General features: G+C 47.3%; 1 protein-coding gene across 1 annotated transcript in view; it reads left to right on the top strand.

Annotated features, from left to right (window-relative positions):
* The window catches only part of PRDM16 (PR/SET domain 16), a 291343-nt gene that overhangs the window by 216066 nt on the left and 49443 nt on the right, over window positions 1-25834 (top strand). The gene's annotated exons all lie outside the window — the stretch shown is intronic.

Below are 25834 nucleotides of genomic sequence, written 5' to 3'. Positions count from 1 at the left end.
AAATCAAGAGAAAAATGCTGTTGTGGCTTTCAGATGTGGGAAGGGAATTCCAGCGCCCAGCCACCAGGAATAAAGCTGGAAATGAAAGATCTTGGCCCTCCTCATGAGCCGGTGATGATGGGAGCTCGGAGCAGCTGCGCGCTGGATGCTGATGGAAGCGTCCCAGTAGCTTTGGGCTGAAATTACACTCATAATTCTTAAATTATAGCAGCCGGGAGTTAATGTATTTCTGCTCGGGCATTGTCAGTGGCAAAGCAAAGCCCATTAATTTCCCCCTCGGTGTTTGTTTGAGAAATCATCCCCTGTCAGCTGCCGCTGGCGGCCGTGTCTCCTCGGCGCATTCCTAGACGCGCTCTCTGTCTCCCGGCGAGGGTCCTCGCCCTGCGGGAGATAAGATACAACCAGCATTCCCCGGGAGGTGTCAGCGGGCTGCTTTCTGACACATGATGAGTGATAAAGGCCGTGGAGAGGTGCTGATGTGGCCACATTAGTTAATGAGGTCATAGCCCAAGTTGCTGCCCCACTGATAACCTGCAAATCCAAATAATGCGCAGATAGCAGTGGGGCGCTCACAAGTCCTGTCCCCGTGTTCTCTCGCTGTCCATCATGGGCAAGGGCCCAATCAAAGGGGAAAAGAAAAAAAATGATGGTGCTTCCAGAAGGGGAACACTCATTCCTTCAGCTCCCTGAGCTGATCCAAGCTATGGGAAAGCAATGGGATTCAAGAAATTTCCTCATGGGCTTAGTGAAGCCTTGCATTCTTTTGGTGTCTAAGAAGATTTCTTGTATTGAATGATAGTTCTGGACCAGGATGGAAAAGTGGGGCTTCAGGAGCTTTGTGTGCAGGTTGTGGAGAGTGGGAAGCTCAGAGTAAACATCCTCCAGCAGAAAAGTGAAATCTTTGTTGCCTCTACACAGATTTGGCAAGAGTTGTTGTCCTCAGACAATGGCCTTTGGCACTGATGCTTCTAAATATGAAGAGGACATTCCTCATATGTCACAAAAAAAGCATTTGGGTTTCCAGAGCAGTATTTTTTAGTGGGGAGGAGGTGGAGTTTCCCTGCAGCCCCTGTGGGGATGGGAAGGTTTGGCCCAGTGCATCCCAGTGATGGTGTGGCATCAGCATCCACAGGAGATGCCCTAGCGGCTCAAAGAGGAGCAGAAAAAGCAGATTTTTAGGACAGCTGGGAATGAAAGCTCTGTTGGATTGTCACTTTCCCTCACTTTCCTGCGTGGCTGAGCCCCTTCCCTCCTCACTAGTGGTGGTGTGGCACTGCCAGAGCCCTGTGCTTGGGCATCGTGTCAAAAATCAAGTGAGATCTCACAGAGCTCAAAATCCCATTGTCACTTAAATATAAAAAACGCCTGGGATTTGGAAATCTATAGAAATATTCTGGGTTTTGCCCCTTTTTCCTCTTGGTAAACAAGTCAAGAGCTGGCAATGTCTTGTCGTGCTGGTAGTGAACTTTCTGTCCTTCCCTTCTTAGCAGCTCAGGTCTAATTTATTTAATCATTGGAGCAAACTTTCAAAGTGCTCCGTGCCTCCTCTTTTGTTTCTAAGGTTCAGATTTATTTTTAGTGCTTGTTACTGAACAGGGTCTGTGCATTGGAGAAGAATTAATTCTTGTTTTGGGTTTGTTGTTATTCAGACGTTCAAAAAAAAGGGGGATTTACAGACTTTGAACACCTCAGGGGCTTTGTTATAGGCCACTTGTGTGTTGTTGGGGTTTTAATGATGATTTGGGCTTTAATATAAATTCAGGCCTGTTGAAAGGTGACAGTCCTGCCCAGAGCAGCCCTGGGTTACCCACAAAACCACTGGACCTGTGTTTGACTGAGGTTTCTGGCTCCATGAACTTATAACCAGGCCCAAAACAGCAGCAAAGACTTGTGATGCCTTTTTCTAAATGGTTTGGTTTTGTGATGCCTTTCTCTGAGTGATTTGTTCACTCTGATTTCACTCTTAAAACAACTTCGATCCATTTTTCCAAGGCCTGCTGCCCTCTGGGGCACCAGTGTTACCTGTTCTGCTTTGGGTCTTATTTTGTCTTGCTCAAATTTTTTGCCATTAAACCATAAGTAATTCTCACCCTCCACTCTGTTTCTGCCTCGTGAAGTCTTCCACCCTTACCAGATTTTTATATTTGAAACAATTTTGGACAGAGCTTTTAAAGAAACCCTCACTTGGTTTCATGGCCGGTGTGAGCATGAGTTAGTCTGAGCTTTCCTGCACCTCTTCGCTGTCCTTCTATTAATTCTCTCCTTTTTTTGTGTCTCACTCTTCCTCCCTCCACGGGCCCAGCCTCTGTGATTAAGTCTGCAGCTCTCCTGCTGTTTTTAATAGGCCTGTAGACCTGACCATCTGATGAGAACCAAACTGCACAGCGTGCTCCTGAATACTTTCACTGGAATCTCCTAATGCAGGGTATTAATCATTACTGTCAAACCATTCAGGCCCTAAATGTGTCCACCCAGTATAAAATTATACTAAACAGGGGGGGGAAAAAAGGACTTGGCCCGTATTAAAAGCAGACATTAGACAGTCCCCTGACTTCTCAGGCATGATGGCTCAGGCACTGTCCAGTTTAACAAACAATGGTGTATTCAGCACAGAAAATGGGCATAATGAGTTAAAGGAAATTGAGAAAGGCGTGGCTTCCTCGTGCATTTGCTACCCCAAATTCCTGGGAAATAGCTCTGTGTGTGTGTGTGGAGCTGGGTCGCTCCCACCTTGGTGATCTGAACTAACTTTTGGGTCTTCCCTGGCTGCCATTAGCAGGCAGGAATTGCTAAATCAGCTGCTGCCACACTGAGTTATTGCACAGACAGCCCGGGGAGCTCCTGCTCCGGTGTCTCCCTTGAATGTGATCCTGGGAAGTGTGCTGGGAAGGCATGGGGTCACTGCCCAAGGCTGGAGGAAGGTAAGGCTGTCTCTCCATTAGCTGGGAATTAGACATGCATGTTTTACACCATATTCACCCCTGATATCCCTGGGAATGCAGCCCCTTATATATTAGAATACACCTTTTTTCCCCTTTCTTTTTTCTTTTTTTTTTAACCCAAAAAAGCTGTTTCTAATTCTCCCCTGTAAGAATGCCTTTATTCTTCGGAGCTGGCAATAAAAGTTAATCGAGTGTAAAATAAAAGTTACATAAGGTGAGTGGTAAAACTTTATGATTGCTGATGTTGGGTTTATTGATGGCTGCACTGGCTGTTATGAGCTATGGCATCCCACCAAGCCCACTGGATGTCCCTGCCAGCCCGTGCTCCACAGGCACCTCCACATGGGAACGGGCCTGGCACCCTCACATGTGCCCCAGGAATTTATGGGGAAAGCTCTCCAGCTCCCAATTACCCTGCTCTTAGGTAAACCTGGGATGTTTTACTGGCTAATGGGAGGAGCTGCTGGTTCTTGCAGCCAGGCCAGGGCTCCATGTGTGCCCTGAGTGGCAGCAGGAGCGGGACAGGGCAGCCACACAGTCATTGCTGGTGGCTGCTCTCCCCACTCATGGATTTTTCCCAAGCCAATTTACCTAAATATCCATCCTGGGGCACTCTGAGCAAGAATCCTGAGAGGGAGAGATGAGTGGGAACAGTCCCTTGTCCTGTCTCAGTGCTCAGGACGTTTCAGGTTCTCCAAACAAAGTTTTCACTTGTTTTTCATGCATTATTTGTGTGGTTTGCACTCATCCTGCCCCATCAGGAGAACACAGAAAACCAGGAAAAGTAAAACAGAACATCTGCACACTCTGCAGTGTGCAAAGGGAATAAATTCCTTGCATTTTGGGCCTGTCATTAGCTGTGTTAATTGGTTTGAGTGGCTAATAGCATATTGTGACCATTAATGGTTCATACACTTATTTCAGGGCTGATTTAAACTTCTTTTAAGTTCCCCCATTAAGTTCTGCCTGATAAATGTGACTGAAAACATCAGGCACTTCTGGAAATCTTGCTAAGTTTTTCCTTCTTTAACATATTTTGCATTCTAAAATCTGACTGGAGCAACAATGACAATTCAATTAAAAACCTGATACTGGAAGTTCTAGCAGCAGTGCAGCATTTCCTACCCCAACTCACATTTCAGATTTACCATGCAATGAAAAAAAAAAAAAAGAAAACAAACCCCAAATCCTCCCGGAATTGTGGTGCAGCAGGTTAGTGGCCATTGATCTCAGCAAGAATGCTCCAACCTGCCAAGTGTGTTACATGCTTGAAGTCTAGACAGAGATGTAGCAACCACTCGTGTTCCAGCTGGATTTTGCTTTTGGAATGATGCAGGGATTCCAGAAACGGGGCTGGAGGTCAGTGCTCAGACACAAGAACTTCACAGCTCGCCCGAAGAAGATCCGGTTTTGTTGTCTTATCTGACAGGACCCAGCTGCCAGAATAATGGATTTATGGGGGAAATGAGAGGAGGGGCTTCTTTCCCCTCATCTCTGGGTAATTGTCTTGGTTTGGAAAGACAGGTGTCTGCTAAGGAAGGCAATGAAAAAATGTAAATCCCCTCCTTCTGAATTGTTATAATTTTTAAGTTAAGGGGCTCTCAGGCAAAGATATGGGAACAGGAATAACAATTCTTTATTAGGAAAATTTAAAAAAATACAAGTGCAATAGTACAAAAAGAAAATCCACTGACAGAGTCAGAATAGACCTGCCCCCCTGTGTGTCAGGGTGGTGTCCCAGCCCCATCCCATGGGGGCTCAGCCCTCCTGCAGTGCCAGCTGTGGCTCTGCTGCAGCAGGGATCCTGCACAAGGGGGGAGTTTTCCTCTGCAGCTCCAGGGCTGCTGGAGATGGGCCTGGGCTCCCTCTGGCAATGCAGGGCAGCAGAAAGCTGCTCCTCTGGCAATGCAGTGGAAAAGGCTGTTGGCATTTTTCCAACCCTCAGATTATACCCAGGTAGGAATGCTTGGCTCCTCCCCTGGGCAGAGCATCTCCCCATGGGATGCTGGAATTTGATCAGCCATGCAGGGACACTCACTGGCCATGGACAGAAGAGCTCTCCCTGGAGGGAGGGTCCCCACGGAGGGGCTGGAGCATGTCCAGGGAAAGGAAGAGAGCTGGGAAGGTTCTGGAGCCCCAGGAGGGGCTGAAGGAGCTGGGAAGGGGCTCAGCCTGGAGGAAAGGAGTCTCAGGAGGGACCTTGTGTCTCTGTACAATTCCCTGGCAGAGGGGACAGCCCCGGGTTGGATTGTGCTCCCAGGGAACAGGGACAGGAGGAGAGGGAATGGCCTCAGGCTGGGCCAGGGCAGGCTCAGGTTGGACACCAGTAGGAATTTCCCCATGGAAAGGGTGCTCAGGCCTTGGCAGGGGCCGCCCAGGGAAATTTGGAGTGCCCATCCTTGGAGGTGTGCAAGGAAGGCCTGGATGTGGCACACAGGACTCTGTGCTGGGGACAAGGTGGGCATTGAGCACAGCTTGGACTCGATGACCTTGGAGAGTTTTCCAGCCTCAGTGATCCTGGGATTCTGTGATTTTCCCTCTTTAACAGACGTGTTCCTGTCTCCAGCTCTGTGTCCCCTTTCTCACCTATTTGCTGAGTGTCTCTCACCCTCCCCAGGGGGCAGGGGATGTCCTGCAGGCCGTGTGCCCTCTGTGCTGTCTGTGCTGCTGCAGCCCTGTTTCCACAACTCCATTATTAGTTTTGTCCAGCCTACAGGAAAAAGTGATGCTGTAGCTGGCATCCCAGTGTTAGGTCATATTAAAACCATCTGTAACAAATCTTTATTTGCAGTTACTTTGGAGTTCAGATTTCAGCTTCTACTCCACCTGTCATCAGTGTTTATCCTCATAAACTTTCACAGCTTCTTTTATTCTGGGTTCTTTTTTTTTTTTCCCCATTCTGAGAGACCTTTTCGGGGTTTTTGGCACTCTTCCGCCTACTTTGCCTGGCAGAATTTCACTCTCCTTGATTTAGAAAAGATGCAGGTTTCATGTATCTGCAGGACCTTCAGAAGAGAATATTTTTAATTTGATTTCCAAGAAAAAGCAACCCTGTTGCTAGTTATGATTTCAATAAAAAATAGGAAAATAAAATCTGTGGGGGAGTTGTCTGCAAATTCACAGCAGAAGTGTTTTTTTTTAAATGGATTAATAACTCTGTTTATGTTCTAAGTAACTGCATAAAGAGATTCTAACAAAATTTAGAGGTGGATTCATTTAGATATATTTAGTTTGAAGGTGAAGATGATGAAGATCACAACCCTTGGTGGGCTCAGTGCAGATGGGCTGGATGGGACAGGACAGGGCAGTGCTCATGCAGTAAAAAGGATGGGAATGAGGGGTGGTTGCACAGCCTGGCTGGAATTCCACTTATCTTTGGTTTATCCCAATAAAACCATGAATAAAGATAATTTTTGGACACCCAGAGTGGTGAGTGCCAGACAGGGCTCCCCAGGGAAACACCAGGATGAAAATACAGGAGCTGGGTTTTAACCCATTTAAACTTTTCTCTGTTACAGTGTCAGCACCAATTTCAGTTCAGAAGTTCTGTCCTTTTGCTGGTGCTATTGACCGAGTTTAAGTTTGGGGTTGATCTGTGGGCAGCTCACCTTGCAGGAGGTTCTCCCTGGCTGTGTATCCTACAAAGCATCACCACCTCAGAGGTGTTTTCTTCCTGCCAAACACAGCTTGGTTAGAGGTCAGAGTGGCTCTGGGGCTTTGATTTCAGTGTTTTTCTCAAGGGAGGCAGCTGGTTCCTGCCTTTGGTGCTGTGCAGGCCCGGGGCTGCTGGGGCAGCTTTGCCACATCAAACAGGTCCCAGCTCTGGAGTTGCAGATGAAGAATCCAATCAGAATTAGCAACTCTAAGAGTTTGTTAATTAGGAGGTTTACTTTCATGACTACTACTTGGGTTGGGCTCATACAAAACTTTTAAACACCTTTCTCCCCCTAATTTTATGGAGTTTAATAATCCTTTCTGCTCTCCCAAGCAGACATTTTTGGCTATCAATCATTTCTGACTGTGCTGATTGCTGTGGTGAGCAGAGCTGGACATGCCAAGGCAAACAGAGATTTCTACTGTATTGGAAGAGTCACAATTTCAATAATTCTCCCCAAAGTGTGCTCTCCACTCCCATTATCTCTGTTGTTGTTTCCAGTGGGGTCTGGGGAACACTTCACATGCACATGTTTTCCCTCAGAGTTCCCAGAGGAGGAAAACCAGTCTCAAGCATTCCTGCAGCAAAGAGTGGCACAAATTCCAGGAAAATAGGACATTCTCTGGCCCTTGGGGCTTTTCCCACATTCTCAATATTCTTGCAAACAGCCCATGAATCAGGTGATTGATTTGGGGATCGTACAGGATCAGATGAAATGGATGAACCCTTGGAAAAGAAAGCAAAACAGAAGTCACTTCTTCCAGAGAAAATTGCCCTGGGAATGGCTGATGGTCGCAGGCTTTGGGGTTGCTAGGGCACACAATTGTGTGAATAATTTGTCACAGTGACAAGCTGCAGCCTGAGGGACAGGATGGAGCTCTGGGTCCTCCTGGATTGGGTCTGGAGCTCGTGTCCTCCCCTGGCCTTTCCTCCTTCATCCCTCACCATGGCCAGGCAGAGAACATGAGAATCTTGAGGTGATGTTCAAGTGTTCCAGGATTCCAACCCCTCATAGCTTTCCACATTTCCACATTCCATCTTTCCATCTTTTTTTGTGATGCTTTCTGCCTCTTATCCCACAACATAATTTTCAAAACACTCAGAATGTCCAAATTCAGCTGATTCGGGTTCTCCTCTTCTTTTCAAATGGTCGACAAAGCAGTGCCTCATCCTCAGGCCAAAACATAAATATATTTTTGTTGGATTTGCTGTTGGACTTGCTGCATGGAAGGCTGAAATCCCTCTGTGCAGAACATGGGGGGAGTTAAAGGATGTACATAAGTGTAAAAACTGCAAACCTGAGCAATATTGGGTGCTGGTTAAAGTGGCTGCCCTTGGTGGTGCAGATTTTTGATCCCTTCATGAGCTTCAGCCCCACAATGTCCCAGTTTGGATTTTGGTCTCCCAAAGAAATCACACATGCACTGCTGACAAGACAGGAAAAAAACCCACAAAATGCCTAAAATGTTTAAAATGCAAATGAAGCTGGATTTCTGGAAAGTATTTGAGAGTCTATCAAGTTCCCTGAGTAGTTTTGTGGAGCTGTGACATTCAAAAGAACGTGGCAGAACGAGGCAGCTTCCCAGGAAAGGTATTGACTCACGAGCCTGAAATTTCCAGCTCTGTTTTCAAGTCAAGCAAAATATGAACAGGCATATTTTGGGTGTTTAAAGCAGAGCTCTAGAGCTTCTCCTGTCACCACTCCATCTGTGCTGGCTTTTCTTTTGATGTGTAAGTAAATACATGCCTATACTCCGTGTATATATAAAATAATCGCCGCTGTCTGTCCTCTGCCATTTGTTTTGTTGTTTAACGATTGTGTTTGGGGTGGGAGCAGGGGAGGCAGGGGATGGGGGGAGCTGCAGCAGCCATAAAGTGGACAGAAAACAAGCTTCATCTTTGTAGCTCCGAAGAGTGCATTATGGATGTTTTTAATCTCTTTGACCTTGTGGCAGGGAAGGAGGGAAGTGGAGAAATTGTGACAAACACCAGCGCTTTAATGCCAGGTTTGTTACTGCCTGGAGTGCCCTAAGGGTTAATGTAACAGTTTTAAGTCCTTCAATCACACCCACCCCCAACTACAGAACACTTCCAAATAATCCCTTTATAATAGACCCTTTTCCACAGATTGTATCTAACCCATGCATTAATGGGGCCCATTGGTGTCAAGCGTTTCAACAAATCCAGGGCCAGCCCCGGCTCTGGGAGCCCCTCTTCCCCCACAGACCTTAATGATCTTTTGCCCCTCTGACTTGGCTCCCCTGCTGCAGGGACAAAATTAAACTACTGCGGATGGCAAAATAGTTATTTGCTGCCCAGGCAATTACATCCTTCCAAAAGTCTCCATCGCGGAAGGCCAGATGGACTTTATAGAAACCAGACCCAGTTTTAATTATCATAGTCCTGTCAGAAATGAGTGAAATTCTGAATGACCGCATGAAACGAACCAAAAGCCTTGCACATGGATTTTTTCCTCAATAAAATTTTATGGCTTCTTAAAGAAACAGCATTCATATATTTTATGGGGCCTAATCATTCACTAATGCCTATATTAGTGCACCTGTGGCACTCGGCCCCATGGAAATTACAGCACAGGGCTCAGCCCCCTTCTCTTGTGTTCTCTTGTGTTATTGCAAAGCCCTTGTCCAAAAGGCTCCAGGGATAAGCTGGGCTCATTTTCTTCAACTAGGAGTTGTTCTAATAAGGTAAAGAGATTTATGGACCTTTATCTGCTGAAATTTTGGTGTCACTGTGTGGGCAAGGCTTGTATGAATAAAATCACCTTTCCTAATATATTATTTTTTAAATGTATCCCTGGGCAGCACGTGCTGAAGGGATTGAATGTGTTGTGTTGGATTCCTCTGCTGATTCAGTGAGAGAAGGAATTTCCATTGAATATTTTCCCCCTCAAATAGCAGCACTTGCAGAGTAAGCGCTGAGAGCAGTTTGCAGCTAGTTCCAAAAGCCACTAGGCAACAACTTGATGCTATCCATCTGCTCACTGCTGCACACAAACCCTTCTATTTCCAGTTCAAATCCCTCTCAGACCAGTGCAGGACCTCCAGCTATTTGTCTGGGTGTTTGTCTGACCTGTGTTTACAGACAGAAGCTCTGTGACCTTTGTTGGTTGTTGTCCCTCTTGCCTGTTAATGTCTCAGTGTCTGAGTTAGTGTCTTAGTGTCTGAACTGAATGTCTTTACACCCCACCCCTCAGTCACACTAAGGTCTGATAGCTCCAGTTATCCCAGTTTCAGACCCTCATTCCCTTTTCTGTCTCAAGGTCTGGCAGCTCAAGTTATCCCAGTTTCAGACCCTCATTCCCTTTTCTGTCTCATTCCCTGGGGAACGTTGCCCCATCAGCTAGCTGCCCTTCCAACACTTTCCATGTGAAAGTGCCTCCCTCTCCTGAGGGCTCCGGTCCCTTTGTGTCCCCCGACAGGACGTAATTCCACAGAGGAGTTTAAACCCTGCATTTAAGCATTTCCCTGTACTGGGGCCAGGTTATGACAGACCTCCTCCAGCACAGCCTTTGTGCGCCGGGCACCGGAGCTTCAGGTGAGCGTTTGTGTCCTGCTTTTTCCTTCTCTCCACATCCCTTCCAGTGCTGCTGAGGTCATTGTCACCAGGTCTGGGGGCAAAGAGTGCTCTGCTGGGACATTCCCGGCTGCACGGGGAAGGATCCGGGGAGGTGAGACAGGGCAGGATGCGGGAAATGTGACAGGGAAGGGCAGGGCAGGTGTGACAAGGAAGGATGCGGGAAGGTGCGACAGGGAAGGGAAGGGCAGGATGTGAAGGGACGGTGACACCCAGCGAATTCTGACTTTCCTCCGGCTGGGAAAGTCAAAATTCGCTAATGAGGTCCCGTCCAGCGCCGTGCTGACAGCCCGGGACACGCTGGGTGTGTTTGTGCAGCGGCGCTGGAGTGAAGTCAGCCCCTCTCGCCGAAGCTTTCTCATTACTTCATGCACTTGGCAGCCGCTCACGGGCTGGACGAGAAATAAGAACTGATGTAGAAACATGGAAAAGAGCGTTTAGCATTTCCAAACATTCTTCCCGGCGAGATGGCAGGAGGGGAGGAGGAGGAGGAGGCGCTGCTCTGGCTCCGTGGTTTCTGCGCTGCGGCGCTATCAGATGTGGGCAGAGATGCCGGGGAGGAGGAGGAAGGCAGGGGGAGGATGAGGAGGAAAAGAGGGGAGGATGAAGAGGATGGCAGAGAGGATGAGGAGGGCAGGGGGGAGAGAAGAAGGGCAGGGGGTGGATGGGGAGAATAAGGGGGAGGAGGACGACGGGGGAGGATGAGGAGGAAAAGGAGGGGGGATGAAGAGGATAAGGGGGCCAGGAAGAGAGCGGGGGGGAAAGGAGGAGGAAAATGGGCAGGATGAAGAGGGCAGGAGGAGGATGAAGGGGCAAAGATGAGGAGGACAAGGAAAAGGATGAGGAGAGCAAGGGAGGATGAAGAGGAAAAGGGGGAGGATGAGGAGGGCAGGGGGAAGATGAGGAGGGGAGGGAGAGGATGAGGAGGAAAGGGGGAGGATGAGGAAGACAGGGGGACATAAGGACGACAAAGGGGAGGATGAAGAGGAAAAGGAGGAGGATGAAGAGGGCAGGGGGAGGATGAGGAGGGCAGGGGCTCCGTGGTCCCTCCCCACCAGGCGGCTCCGGGCTCAGCCCTGTCCTGGCGCTGCCCCGCAGATACAAAGTGTGCTTGTATTGAGTGTATCGGCTCCAAAAGGGGCTAGTAGTAAACTGAGAATATTTGGATAAACTCGCCGGCCCTCAGGACTAGAAAAGGACTTTTGTTCACCTAAAGAAAAAGGCTGTTCCGTTTCCATAGGATGGCTGGATCCTGTCCAGTAAAAACTGAGCTTGAAGTATAAAAAATGATCAGGAGTGTCAAACGAAGGATCTTTTACTTGAGGTCAGATATTTATTTTTATTTATTAGCGTGTGAGATCTCCATCTCTGGCCGGGCTTTGGGGCTGAGGCAGCGTCTCTCCAGCAGGAGCATCGTCCCACAAAGAGCGCCTTGTGCCGGGGGCAGGGGTGCCTCCCGATGCTCTGGGTTTTCCTGCCCTGTTCTCTGCCTCCATGGGATGGAAACAGGGTGAAACCTTTCCCTTCAGCCCCTCGTTTGGTGTTTGCTGTTGGACACTAAGTGAGCCCCGGGCTGGCACAGCCAGGTGTGTTTTGTGCACACCTGAGCATCACCAGCTGTGTGTTGTTCCTCTGCAAAGCAGTTTGCCAACATTTCTGTGCCATTTACAGGCAAACTCATCTTTTGGCTCCTGAAACAGGCAGGGGAAAGCTCTGGCAGAGCCTCTGCTCCTGTTCACTCCTTCCCCAGTCCAGAGTGATTGTGCTGGTGCTGGGCACCACAGGCAGACTGGGACAGGGCACAGCTTGGCCCTGCCTCTGCCTAATTTTGGGAAGTTAACACTGGCACAGGGGAGCACTCTGGGGCAGCAGAGACAAATTTGTTAATCAGAGCAGAGGAAAAGTGAGTGAGAGAGCTGGAGTGGTCTGAACTCAGCCCCAGGTGCAGCCAATGGATTTTTGAGTCAGGAACGTTTTTTTTATGTGATTCTCCAGCATGAAATGTCAGAGACATATTTGGTGCAAGTATTTCCCTAGGATTTATTTTTATCTAATCACTTATGAAACTTTTACTGACTCTAAAGACCAGATTTTCTCAGCACCCGTAAACCACGTTTTCCTTCCTTAATGAAACCATTTTTCCTCCATGAGGTTTTGTTCACACTCTGACTACATCAATATAAATATATCTCTGCAGGGTAATTAATAAAAGCAGGCAGCTCCAGGGAGAAAGCAGATGTGTCATATCATCTTTGTGGACTCAGCTATTGCACAGCTCTTCCAAAAAAAAGTGAAGGATCACCCCCAATTAAAATGTTATGTGGTTTATGTATGTTACTATTTAATTTGGTATAATTGAATTTATGTTCATCCTCAGAAAACTCCCAGGTCTGCCAGACACAGGCAGGAATCATTTACACCATGGATTGGTTTAAAAGCTGCAGGATTAGAGCACAAGAAACTGTTTGGGCAGCATTTCAAGGCTTGGGCAGTTGCTTCAACTTTTGTGTGAGTTTCTGTGAAGGGAATGGAGACAACAATGCCCTCACCACATTTGTTTGTTTTGGGTGCTGAAGCACTGCTTAAAAATGTGATAATTTCTACTTAGCATTAAATTAATGCTTTTTAATAGGGCTGAGAGGGTTTTAAGTCTTGTGTTCTACAACTGAGGGGTTTAAACTTCAAAATAACAAGAAATCTGTCAGTAAAAAAAAAAAGTGCTTCCATCTGTTAATGAGGAAGTCTTTGAGATCATTATCAGGTGAACCTTCTAAATACCTCAAGTCTGATTTTTTTCCCAAGAGTATTTGGGTTTAGGAGACAAAACCATCCTCACTTTTGTTGTAACTGAGAGTTGACTGAGAAAATAATCCTAGATTGGTTTGGATTGGAAGAGACTTTAAAGATCAGAGTGCCTCAGAAAGGAGGAGGGTTCCCTTTTCCTGCCCAGGGAATCCTGATGTATAAAGGAAATATTTGCCATCCTCAGCTCCACCTTTGAGTGGAAGTCTGGCTTTCTGAGAGGTGAGAAATCAGCTTCAAAGGCAGATGCTAGTTTATATTTTGTCTTTCTCATCTGGCTTCAAAACAGCCTAACCTAAAAGGAGCAGAGGTTTTCTCCTGCCAGGTCAGGATGTGGATCAGGGAGGGCAGGGAGCTGCTGGGTGCTGGGCACAGGTGTCCATGGAAGATAAGGAATTCAGAGTGGAGGTTATCAGCATCTCCCTAACTCAAACCTGCCCTGCTGGGGCAGTGAGAGCAGTCTGCAGTGTCAGATCAGCTTTGTTTTGAGCCCTGCTGTCAGAGAACCAGATGTGCAGGCATTGCCTCAGTAAAACAACCTGAGCAGAGGCATTGGGGTGCCCCTCACTCCACAGCTCTCCTGTGGCTCCATCTCGACACCACCACCACCCTGCTCAGCTGTCTTTTGACCCAGAGATGGGATCAGATATGAGCTGGAGATTTTGAAATGTTGTTTCTCAGCACATTCAAAGGGCAGATTTATCATCAGCATCAATTCCCTGGGATGGATCATTTCATAAGTAGGTGAATTGGCTCGGGGTAAAGTTCACTCCAGTGGCACTTGGGACTGTGCAGTTTTACCCTTGTACTTCCTTATGGCTGAGATTTCAGCTCTTTTGGTGATGTCAGACAAGATACTGCTTTGCTTTCAGCTGTAGAGAGGGGCAGAGCTGCAGGGAGAAATTGTTTAATCAGTTCCTCCTTGTCATAATCTGGAAAGAAAGAACAAGGTTTGGCTTGAAGGTCTGTGAACCTCTCATGGATGTCTCATCAACCAACCAGCAGAAAATTATTGGTTCAGAGATTTTGGTGGAAAATGAGTACCCTAGAATTTCTTTACAAGTATGACTCACGGTGTTGGAGGGGGAAATAACCACATTCACAGCATAAATCTGAGGGCAGAACACTTTGCACATTTTCTTTGTGTATCTGTGAGTGAGATTGTTGCTAAACCCACAGGCAGCTGTCGGGCTGGTGCGGGGGGGACTCCCCTTCTGTAAAAGTCTTTCATATCTTTTGGTGAGAACTGACTCCAAAACCTTCTTTTCTCACCGTGTAGAAGCAAACTTGAGGCAAAATGTCCACCCTGGTGTCCCCAGTTCTGACTTCAGTGATGCTCACATTGAAGATAAACTGCGTGTAACGGTCACACATTGAAAAATTTATTGCTCAATATTTAGATCATGTGAATAATCTTCATGTCCCTTGGGAGGCAGACCAGCCCTAAAGCAGATTTTCTGGGAGCAGATTTTTCCTGGAAGTTCCCTGAAGACCTGCTTCTCTGGCCTCGCTCCCACTCTTCAGCCAATATCCAAAGGCAAAAGGTTTGGGATAAGCCTGGATGCTTTAAAAACCCACGGCAGAGAGGAAATTTTAACAGTGGAACAGCTCCCTCATCCCAGGTCCTTGCTGTCCTTCCAGCAGCCAAGGCAAGGGGAGAAGATGGTGGTTGATGCTCTGAGCTTTGGATTGTGCCCCTCTTGCCCTGCCCACACCCTGAACACCCCAAAATCCCCTCAGAGCAAAGGCCAGCTCTTCCTTTGTGCTGGGAAAGTCTCTTGCTCTCACTTTTTGTGAGAGCAACTCTGAGCACCCCCAAATTCCCTCACAGCCCTTCCTTTGTGCTGGGAAGGCCTCTTGCTCTCACTTTTTGTGAGGGCACACACTGAACGCCCCCAAATTCGTTCACAGCTCTTTCATCATGCTGGGAAGGCCTCTCGCTCTCAATTTTAGGGAGAGCACACCCTGAGCGCCCCCAAATTCCCTCACAGCCCTTTTTTTTGTGCTGGGGAGGCCTCTTGTTCTCACTTTTTGTGAGGGCACACCCTGAGCACCCCCAAATTCCCTCAGAGCAGTGGCCAGCCTTTCCTTCATGCTGGGAAGACCTCTTGCTCCCATTTTGGGTGAGAGCAAACCCTGAGCACCCCCAAATTCCCTCAAAGCCCTTCCTTTATGCTGAGAAGGCCTCTCACTCTCAATTTTGGTGAGAGCAAACCCTGAGCACCTCCAAATTCCCTCACAGCAATGGCCAGCCCTTTTTTTGTCCTGGGGAGGCCTCTCACTTTCATTTTTAGTGAGGGTATACCCTGAGCATCCCCAAATTCCCTCACAGCCCTTCTGTCATGCTGGGAAAGCCTCTTGTTGTCACTTTTGGTGACATTGCTAAGGTAAACCAGCCCTCGTGCAGGATGTAGGGCCGTGGTGGGACTCTGGGCCAGGCCCACAGGCCTCGTTTAGCACCTTCTCTGGGCCATGTTTTCAGTAAATATCGCTCTAAGGAGATCACACATCTCAGCTCTCTGCGGGGTGAGCAGCACCTCGTGAGAGAAAATCTCCCCCCAGGGTTGCTTTGTTCCCTGAGCTCCTCAAAGAGGGGGCTGCTGGTTTTTGAAGGTTTTGAACCTCGAATATCCTCTGGTTCTCTTTCTCAGTGCCAGCCCAGCTCAAAATCATCTATTTCACACCTTCTGAAGGGCAGGAGAGCAGCTGCTGCTGATAACAAAGATTAGGAGGACTTGGCTTCCCCGTCCTTCTGGGGGGGTTTCCTGTGTCAGGGGCACAGCTGTGCTCATGGGGGAAGGCACTGCCCTGCTTGAGCTGCTTTTTGGTGGGGGTTTTTTTCCTCTTTTTCTTTTTTTCTAGTGGTTTTTTTTTTGTTTGTTTGGTTGGGTTTTGTTTTTACCTCTGTTCTGAAAGTGTCAGATCATAGTTAAACCTTGGGAATACGTAGCTTCTGGGCCTGTAAATTCAATGCTTTTTATTTTTTGGTGGGGTTTTCTTGGTTTTTGGGGGGTTTTATGGGTTTTTTGGGGGTCTTTTTTGTGTTTGTTTTTGTTTATCTCTCTTGTGAAAGTGTCAGGTCACGGTTAAACCTTGGGAATACGTAGCCTTTGGGCCTGTAAATTCAAGGCTTTTTGGGGGGAGGGGGGTGGTTTGGGGGGTTTAGGGGTTTTTTGTTTGTTTTTTGGTTTTGTTTTGGTTTTCTTTGTAAATCTTTGTTCTGAAAGCGTGAGGTCATGGTTAAACCTTGGAAATATGTAGCCTTTGGGCCTGCAAATTCAAGGAGTTTTTGTTGTTGCTTTGGGGGAATTTTGTTTTGGTTTTATTTTTTTGTTAATTTTTTGGTTTGGTTTTGATTTTGGTTTTATTTTTTTGTAAATCTCTGTTCTGAAAGTGTCAGGTCATGGTTAAACCTTGGGAATACGAAGCCTTTGGACCTGTAAATTCAAGGCTTTTAAAGCCAATGGGAGGAGAGATGCCCACGTGTTCCTGGATTGCTGGGTTGTTGTTATCCATGCTGATGGGGAAAATAAGGAGGATAATCATGCCCTATTAACCTCCTAAAATCAGTGCTAGAAGAGTGTGATACCTATGTGTCTTGGGGCTTGCCTTGCCCCTCTGAACCACACCTCTGGCAGGTTTTTGATGATGTTTCCCTTCTTTCCATGGTTGTGTGGTGGCAGCAGTTTAAGCAGCACCTAAAGCAGGGTGCAGAAGCTCTGGGAGAAGACAGAAGTGAGACCAACACAGTGGTTGTCATTGCATGGGTGCAACTGGCACCAGTCACACATGGAATAAATGTCCACATCCTTTCCAGCCTCTCCAGACATTCAACACTTTGAAGTGAAGTTCCCTTCAATCCTGATTCCCTGTAGTTTTCAATCCTAGCAGAAAATTTGATTTGTGCTGTGCCGAGGTGTCCAAACATGGCCCAACCACCAGAAGCAGGCTGCAGGGTAACTCCAGGTATCAAGCTTTAAGAATAACACTCTTAGAAGTTTTCAGGGGTGAAACACTCAGATGTGTCCATCAAATACACCCCAGGGCATGGTCTTCCTTGTCTGTGTCCCTGAACTTGGGCCATAGAGCCCAAAATCTGTTAATTAATTGAAAATGGGTGCTATGGGTCCTTTCTAAGCCCCTCAGCTCTCTGAGTTCATACATCTTCAACAATAAGCGTTGTTGGATTACAATCCTGTGTAATTCCAGAGCCTCTGCAGGGGGAGGCAGTGGATCTGCCAGGGCTCTTGGGTGACAGTCTGGATTCTTCTCTAGGAAGGGGTTCAGAAGGGACCATAAGACAATATCATTTCATGGGGTCTTCTCCTGCTGGCACCACCAGTGGCCTTTGCCAGGCTGATGCTTTGGAGCTGATACCAGCACCAGGAATGGGCAGCTGAAGGCTCTGCTACTTTTTTGGCCGGAGTGTGAAATGCAGCAGATGGGTTTGGCACCGAGTGCTGCCCATAAATCACTCTGGAGAGGCCTCCACACTCATGGCGTTCCACAGCTCCATTCCCAAAACGTTACTAAAACCAAGCTGGAGTAACAAGAAATTGTTTAAAGCCAGCAGCAGCTCCCTCTGTCAGTCCTGATTCAGTGGATCACCTCAAGAAGCTGATCAGAATTTATATTTGAGTTGGCCTGTGTTTTCCTTACAGCAGAAGAACCTTTTGGGTCTGGATAAGGGAAGCAGCTGTGCCTCAGTGCTAAGAGGACTCTTGGACAAATTACCATGAGAAAATGTTCCCATCTTCATACAATAAAGTTCTGTTCAGCTTCTGTGCCCTCTCCCTTCTGCCAGGAGAGCTGCCCTGCTCTTCCTCCCCCCGGGCTAATTGGCACCCGGTCATTAGGGAGCCATTTTAGCCCACATCTTCCTTTGGAAATAGCAGCAGAGAAATCAGACCCTAAAGCCTTTTGGATCACCACAAAAGCTCTGGGATACAAGTGATTTTTGTCTGGTTTAACCCCTTGGAGCAGCCCTGGGAGCTCAGCACTGCTGCACCTCCTGCTGCTGCTCCCTCTCCCCAAAGCAGTGAAATGTCCTGAGACTCCAAATCCTCCCCTGCCTGTGGTAGCCTCTGTATTTTTTTTTTTTTTAATCAGAGGAAGATTTCTCCCAAATTCCCATTTTTTTTCTCATCTATTTAGAACTTTACAATTGCAATTCTTTACAAACGAGCCAAAATGCTGTAGGACACAAAAATGGGATGTCCTGAACTCTTTCGGCGCAGAGGAAAACTTCAAAGTTTTTGCGTGTGTATATTACAAAGAACTGGAAATCCCTTCCTTGCCTCGTGTGTACAATATCTGAGGCAGCCCTGGGATCTGATTCGAGCACCGTTTTTTTATGGTTTACTGTTTAATTTAAATCAGTGTGGTATGAATTACGTTAGTGCTGAAAAATGAGCTTTTGTTGAGATAAATGCCTGCCATCAGCTTGGAAGTTGTCTTCTGTTTTGACATCTTTACTCGATGTTTTTCTGCGTGGTGATGAGACCTTGCTGTGCAAGGGGAGCTGATTGCCCTCAGAGAGGAGGAAAAGTGGGGAGAGAAACGAGGGGGTGGGATTGGGTTCCTGCATCAACAGGAATCAGCGTTGGCAGCACCTTCTGTGGCATCCTGGCTCATTCAGGGTGTCTTCTGGGCAGGAAAACTGCGTCTCCAAGATGGGAATAGAAAGAATTAAAGGTAGAGGGCAGGGAAAGCAGAGCCAGGATGGATTTTTCTCAAGGTTTCTTGATTTCTCCTTTGTCCCATTGCTCTGTTTTGTATCCATGGTGTGTCTCGGCTGTGGAGAGCAGGAGATGCTTTCCTGGAGATTGTATTTAATGGGTGTAAATGTAAATTTAATGTAAATGGTGCCCTGTATGATTTTTTGTGCTGTTGGTTCTTCCTGAGGCTTTGTATGCAGGGTCAGGGCTGATGTTCCTTCAGCTGGAGCAAATCTACAGTGCCTGAAGGACACAGCAGTGCCACTGCAGCTTTTTCCAGCCCTTTTTATCCTGATGCAGAGCAGACACTTGGGAAGCACTCACTGTGCTGGTGTGCAAGAGAAGAGCAGTTAATAGTGGGCAGCCCTTCAAAAGGCTCTGCTGGATTCAAACACTCTCCAGAAACCCAGCCTTGCTTCCCAAGCTCGTGTGAGCCATCCAGGCTCCTCTGCTTGGAAGCTGGACAGGGACTTTTGGGAGAAAGCAGCCTTTTTTCATGTGATTCCTCGTGTGCTTTAGATGTGGTGGGGAAAAAAGAATGAGAAGGTTATTTCTTGTGACAGAAATACATCCCAGGACCAGCCTTCCCTGGGATGGTTTTGCTCCAGACCCTTCGCGAAGCCAGAGGATGCAGCAGCCCAGCAGCAGCTCAGAAATGCACACACCAGTGGAAAATTCCCACTCCAGATGTGTGGCTTGGGTGGGAGTGGAAGCTCAAAATCACCCAGCCTTTTAAAAACCTGAATTGGTCTCTGTCTCATCAGCAACAGCAGCGTTCTGCCCACCTCGAGCCCCCTTTGGGCTCTGCAGTGTCACCAAACTCAACCCTGTCAGCAAAGTCAGCAATGTCACCAGGCTTGGAAATGCCACCTGGCTCCACAATGTCACCAAACTCAACCCTGTCAGCAAAGTCAGCAATGTCACCAGGCTTGGCAGTGTCACCAAACTCAACCCTGTCACCAAAATCAGCAATGTCACCAGGTTTGGCAGTGTCACCTGGCTCCACAGTGTCACCAAACTCAACCCTATCACCAAAGTCAGCAATGTCACCAGGTTTGGCAGTGTCACCTGGCTCCACAGTGTCATTGGGCCCAGCAGCCTCTGCCTGGCATCACCAATCCCACTGTCCCCGTGCAATCCAGCTGGGTTTCCTCACGCTCCTGGTTCTCCCAGCTCTTGGCTGAGTTTGGAAGAAGCAGAAACGTGCTTGTTTGACAGGAGGAGAACCATAAAGATTTGTTTTGCTCCCCTGTGAGCATTCAGAGTGTTTGGGTACGCTGGGGTTTTGTCGCTGTGCTGTGCTGCTGGAAACCCACGGGAAGGTTTGTGGGCTGCTGGTTCCTCAAACTCTGCCCAAACTCTTCAGTGCCTTCAGACCAGCTAAGCATCAATGATTTTTTTCATTTGGTTGTCCAAGGCTCTGCAGAGGGGATGGGACAGGGGTGGTGAGGAGAATTTCTGTGGACAGGATCCTGCTCACAGAGCCAGAACTGGGCTCTGTGATCCTGCAGCCCTTAGAGCTTGCACTACCCATATACCAGGGGGTCACGCTGAGGATGGAGGTGCAACCATCACACAGAGAGCTCTGCAGCCTCTTCCCTCTTCATCTGGTGGGTTTGGAGCTGGGAGCTCCTGTCAGGACCTTCTATTTACTGTACATCACTCAAAGTAGCTCTCCCCGAGAACACACCGAGCTTTTCCTGTGGCCCTGAGCAGACAGGTTGGGTTTGGCTCAGCTGCTCTTCCCAGCGCTGTGACCTGTTTTTGTCTGACACGTTTCTCATTAACTCTTTGTCAAATCACCAGGAAGCCTGCTTAATTGCAGGCAGAGTGCTGAATTTATGAGTTCATCTAGGCTCCGTGTCTACACATTGACAGAGGTGTTTCTCTGGATGAAGTCTTTTTCTCTTCATTTCGTGGCAAGAATGGACTTTCTGTTTCAGTTACTTCTGAAAGTCATAAATTGCAGCAGTCCCTCCCTTCCCTTTATTTAAAAGAAACACAACAAAACTTCATGGCAACAGTTTATTGCTCTAAATCAGCTCGTGGGTCATTAAAGCAAAAAAAGGGAGGGGAAAAAAAAAAAAAGGAAAAAAATCTCCAACTCCTGCCAAATAAAATGTGCACATCAGCCAAGCTGTCAGAGGCAGATTCTGCGACCATGGGATGAGAAGGTTTATTACACTCTGGGCTTCTGGGGAGGGATGTTATAGCAACAGGACGCTGGGTCAGTGATGGCAAACTCCTGGTTGCTCCGTTTCTCCATGCACACTAGGAATCCATTAAGCCAACTGACGACAGATCCGCAGGCATTCCAGCCCCCCGGCACACCTCTGCCGGGGCCAAACCTTGGACTCTGCCCATTAAAACGTGAAAGAAACAACCCAACAGAGAGCCCACAAATTAGAGGGGCAGGAAACCTCAAATGATGTGCAAAAAAAATTGTAAACGTTTGAGAGGATTTTTCCATAACTTCTGCCCCCATAACTCAGCATTTCTGATGTTAATAAATTACGGAGCGAAGCCTCTGCGAGATCAAGGAGCTTTTTGGATCCAAACCCCGAGCACTGCTCGGCAGACAGCAGATGAAGCTGCAAAGTGAGCCCTGGAACATGACAACAATTTCCTTTTGGCCGGCTGGGGATGGATGTGAAGCACAGGCACAGCCGGAGCGCTGGCTCTGCGTCCCAAATCCGCGTCTCTGCAGAGGGCCAGTCAAAGCCCTGTAATCCCAGGGAACGTGAAGGTGCATTTGTTTGGAGGGGATAGACTGGAGAGGAGGAGGCTGGGGGGGACTTCAGAGCAAGCAGAGCTCTGTGAAAACTCCACCAGACAAAATCATGGCACTGTTACTGGCAGGGAAGGGAAAGGGGAATTGGGAATTCTTAGATGAGCTGTTGGATTTGAGGACAAAAGTGCTGGGAGGTGCCGTGGGTTAATAAATAAAGACTGAACTCACCATCTGCAGCAGAAGGAGAAAAGATGAACTGAAGTTTTGGCGTGTTCAGTGATGAAAAAAGGAGCGGGGAGAAATCCATGATGGGGTGGGAGGGATGAAATGGAAGAGCGGCCAGAGGAAGTGCTCTCACAATAATTAACTTTCTGAGCGTGGCTGCAGGCTGCAGGCCAGATGAAAGTCTGCTTTTCCAGCACATCTCCAGGGCAGGGGCTGTCCCAGACTGCTGGGGTTTAACACGGGGACAAAGAAGAAGGGACAAATCTTGTTCCTGCAGGGAGCCCAGCTCTGTGGGGCAGGGATGCTCAGAGCCAAAGGCATGAAAGAGGTGAAATGCATTTCCCAAAATTGACTGGAATAGCAGCACATGCTGGTTGTAGACTTGCAAAACCAGCACCAATTACAAATTATAAATTGATTTTATTTTGTTTTCTCCTCTCCAGTCTCTTCCCACCTTTTTTTTCACCTCTCTTTTCCCTCTGACAACTTCTTTTAATGTCTAAGCCAAATTACTCTCAGGAGAGACATCTCCGCTGATACAGAGCACGGGCAGAAATTCCATGTCAGCTCCACCAAGTCAGAGTCCTGCTAATAATTACACTGCATTTTTGGATTGTTTTTTTTTTTCCTGTGGCATCTCTGGGTTTTTTTGCTGTTGCTGCTAAATATCTGATATCTACCTTAACCTGCCCAGGAAAACAGGTGTGGATGGTTTGGGGATTAAAGCTGCTGCTGAGTCCTGGATAGGGAGGGACTTAGTTCTGGTTTTAATTGTGAATAAAGAGATTTAATAGAGCTGGAGATGCCTGTTGGAGTAAAAGCATCCCTGGGTGTGTGGCTGTAGAGAGCTGAGCCTTCCAGGAGTGGGGTGAATCTGGGATCTTTAATTTGCCCAATACCAAAACTTTTGCCTCTATTTTCCTTCTTGTCATTGAGCATGGGGTATCCCTTTGTTCTTCAAAAGAACACAGAGAAACCAATGCTCCATGAGCATCCTAGAAGCATTTTCAAACTGGAATTTATTTTTTTTTAGTTTTTTTTTTTTATTTACTGACAAAGACTTGTAAACAGTTGGTTTGCAGAATTTCGCCAGAGGAAATTTCTGATTTCCTTCTGGTCTGAACTGGAAGAAGATGTGGTAAAAGGTTTCAGTTTGTTTTTTCTCAGGTTGGGGGTGGTGGGGGGGGGGGGGGGAAGAGATACTTAAATACTTAAAATATTATTCTGTGTGTGAACATTTGACAGAAGAAAGAACAGATACTGCAGATAGTGCTGGGTGACTGCTGCAGTGTTGTTAAACTGTGAAATAACTTTGATAGCGACCATCGGCGAGCGTGTGAACCTGATCTTTAATTAGAGGTGTTGGCCACAGAGGGCTGAGCTGGCCCAGGGACTGCCCTGGCTCTGGAACTGGTCCTGCAGCTCTCTAAACCAGCTGATCACCCCATTTATTCCATTTTTAGAGGGTCCTGGTGGGTGCCAGCAAAGGGATTCACCCCACTCCTGTAAGGTGAATCCACCCACCTGGGGATGCTCTTACCCCAACAGGCATCTCCAGCTCTATTAAATCTGTTTATTCACAGTAAAAACCAGAACTAAGTCCCTCCCTAACCAGGATTTAGCAGCAGCTTTAATCCCAAAACCATCCACACCTGCTTTCCTGGGCAGGTAAACAGGTGAGGGGTGGTTGGGTGCTGTCCCCATTTTGGGCTGTGATGCCAGGGGCTGCCCTGGCTCTGGAACTGGTCCTGCAGCTCTCTAAACCAGCTGATCACCTCATTTATTCCATTTTTAGGGGGTCCTGGTGGGTGCCAGCAAAGGGATTCACCCCACTCCTGGAAGGCTCATCCTCACCCAGGGATGCTCTTACCCCAACAGGCATCTCCAGCTCTATTAAATCTGTTTGTCCACAGTAAAAATCAGAACTAAGTCCCTCCTTATCCAGGACTTAACTGTATCTTTAATCCCAAACCATCCACACCTGTTTTCCTGGTAAAGGGCAGGTAAAAGTTGACATCAGATGAGGGGTGGCTGAGTGCTGTCCCCATTTTGGCCCTTGGCCCGTGGTGCCAGGCTCTGTTTGCGGAGGGCAGCGAGGGTGTGTGAGAACAGCAGCTCAGGTTCTCAGGCTCTCACAGCACCTCTTTCTCTCTCGTTTTGATCTGTCAGATTTCACACCCCCAGCTTGGGTTTTAGTGCCCCTACGCAGATAAAACCACAGAGTTTCAGGTGGCTTCGGGCTACGGCAGAACCTCCTCCAGAGGCACAGCTGGTGAGCAGGACCCTGCAAAACGAATTTCAGCTGAATTTTGGGCTTTCTTCTGTCATAGTTGAGATGCAGACAATTAAAAAACCAATTTTCTGAAACTTCAAAACCGTTTTTATTATAGCATGCATGCTTTTTACACATTCTTAAAAACTCTAAGTTTACACTTTACTCATTGGTCATGAGAGACAAAGTGCTTGGTTTCTCTTATCTTTCTTTCTTTCTGGAACCTAGAATAGACACTTGCAGGTTTCTCTTATTTATCTTCTTTTCCGGAACCTAGAATAGACAATTGCAAGTTTCTCTTATTTATCCTTCTTTCTTTCTTGGTTTTTATGTCAACGACCTTGGTAGAAAATTCTTTCAGGGGTAAGGATGGATCCTCTTATCAAATTTCTCTCTGGCTCACAGAAATCACTGTAAAACCTCTTCCATATTCCCCAAGCTCTCTGCCCAGGGCAGAGGGTTGGAACTAAATGATCTTTAAGGTCCCTTCCATGCTCAATGGCCCCTCAAACAATTCTAGAAGATGAAAGGGACCATCTGTAAGATACAGCTGTGAAATTAAAGATCTTACCTTATTTGTGTGCCTTGGATTTGCCATCTTGTGTTCCCAGGGCCACTGGATGTCACCAATTGCTGGCACTGGGAGGTTTGTGGGCTGCTGGTTCCTCAAACCACTACAAACTCTGCCCAAACTCTTCAGTGCCTTCAGACCAGCTGAGCATCGATTATTTGTTTCATTTGGTTTTCCAAACAGTTTCCCTGGAAGCTGCTGTCACTTGGTGTCTGGGTGCCTCCACTTGAGGGGCTGGATTGGCTGGGCTGCTCAATTTGGGGTCAAAAAATTCAAGAGAAACTCTTTCACCAGCATTAGGCAGCCTCAGTGTCCCTGCAGCTCCCTGAGATAAAACAGAAATTATTGCTATTTTAGCTTGAGTAAATTCAGTAAGGGTTCAGCCACATTAAGAATGGGGTTTATTGGTGGTTTTTGGTTGGTTGATTGAAGTTTTTTGGGTTTTGTTGGCTATTTTTTTTTTAATTAAAATTTCCAAACAACACAGAATTGTATTCCTATGCCATCAACACTCACCACAGACCTTTGGTGCTGCCAGGAGATGACCAAGAGTGTCTAGAAAGTTCCAGGGTCCAGCTAGGAATGAGTGAATGACCCTGAGTGTTCCCAGGCAGGGGATTGAAGGAACTGAGCACAGCCAGGTTTATTCTCCCACCAGATCTATCCCAGTGCAGCATTTCAGTGACACCCAGTGCCATGCTCTGATGAGGAAGGAAGAAGCCCAGCAGTGATGGTGGGATTTCCCCTCATCCATTTGCAGCCAAGGAGCTGGAGAAGGAAGGGTTGGTGGTGGGGATGAGACCAAGAAATGTCAGTGCAGGGAGCTGAGAGCCTGAACTGGACCTGTCCCCCTTGTTGCTGTCATTTAATTTTGTTGCTGAGCTTTAATTTTTCCTCTCCTTTGATTTCCCACCTTTGTTCTTTTTTTTTTTTTTTTTCCTTCCTTGTGTCTTGAAATAGATGGGAAAATAAAACCGTATCCCACGAGATTCTGAGATAATTAATTGCTGGTAAAAGCATGTTAAGAGCTTTTGATGACTGAAGTAATTTGCACTGACACAGGGGCTGGTTGGGGCAGAGGGAAATGTGAATCTCAGGAAAAAAAGGAGTTTCTGGAGCAAGGAGGCCCATTTAGGAGCAGAGCAGAGCCTTGCTATGCTGGGACTCAGAGGGCTTCTCCTTGTTTTCAGGGTGTGCTGTGTCATTTTTAAAATGTGCTTTTTTTTGAGTGGATTGCAAACTGGATTATCCCAAATGTTGTTCTGGAGTGCTGAGCATCTCCTCTGGTTCTCTCACCAAATTCCACTGCCTAAAGAGAGGAAAAA

The sequence above is a fragment of the Melozone crissalis genome, unplaced genomic scaffold (assembly GCF_028551555.1).
Source record: "Melozone crissalis strain CALT ecotype California unplaced genomic scaffold, PUWL_Pcris_2 ptg000107l_1, whole genome shotgun sequence".
Classification (NCBI taxonomy): Eukaryota; Metazoa; Chordata; class Aves; order Passeriformes; family Passerellidae; genus Melozone; species Melozone crissalis.
Note: the sequence above shows the minus strand (reverse complement) of the source record. Positions and strands in the feature narration are given on the sequence as shown.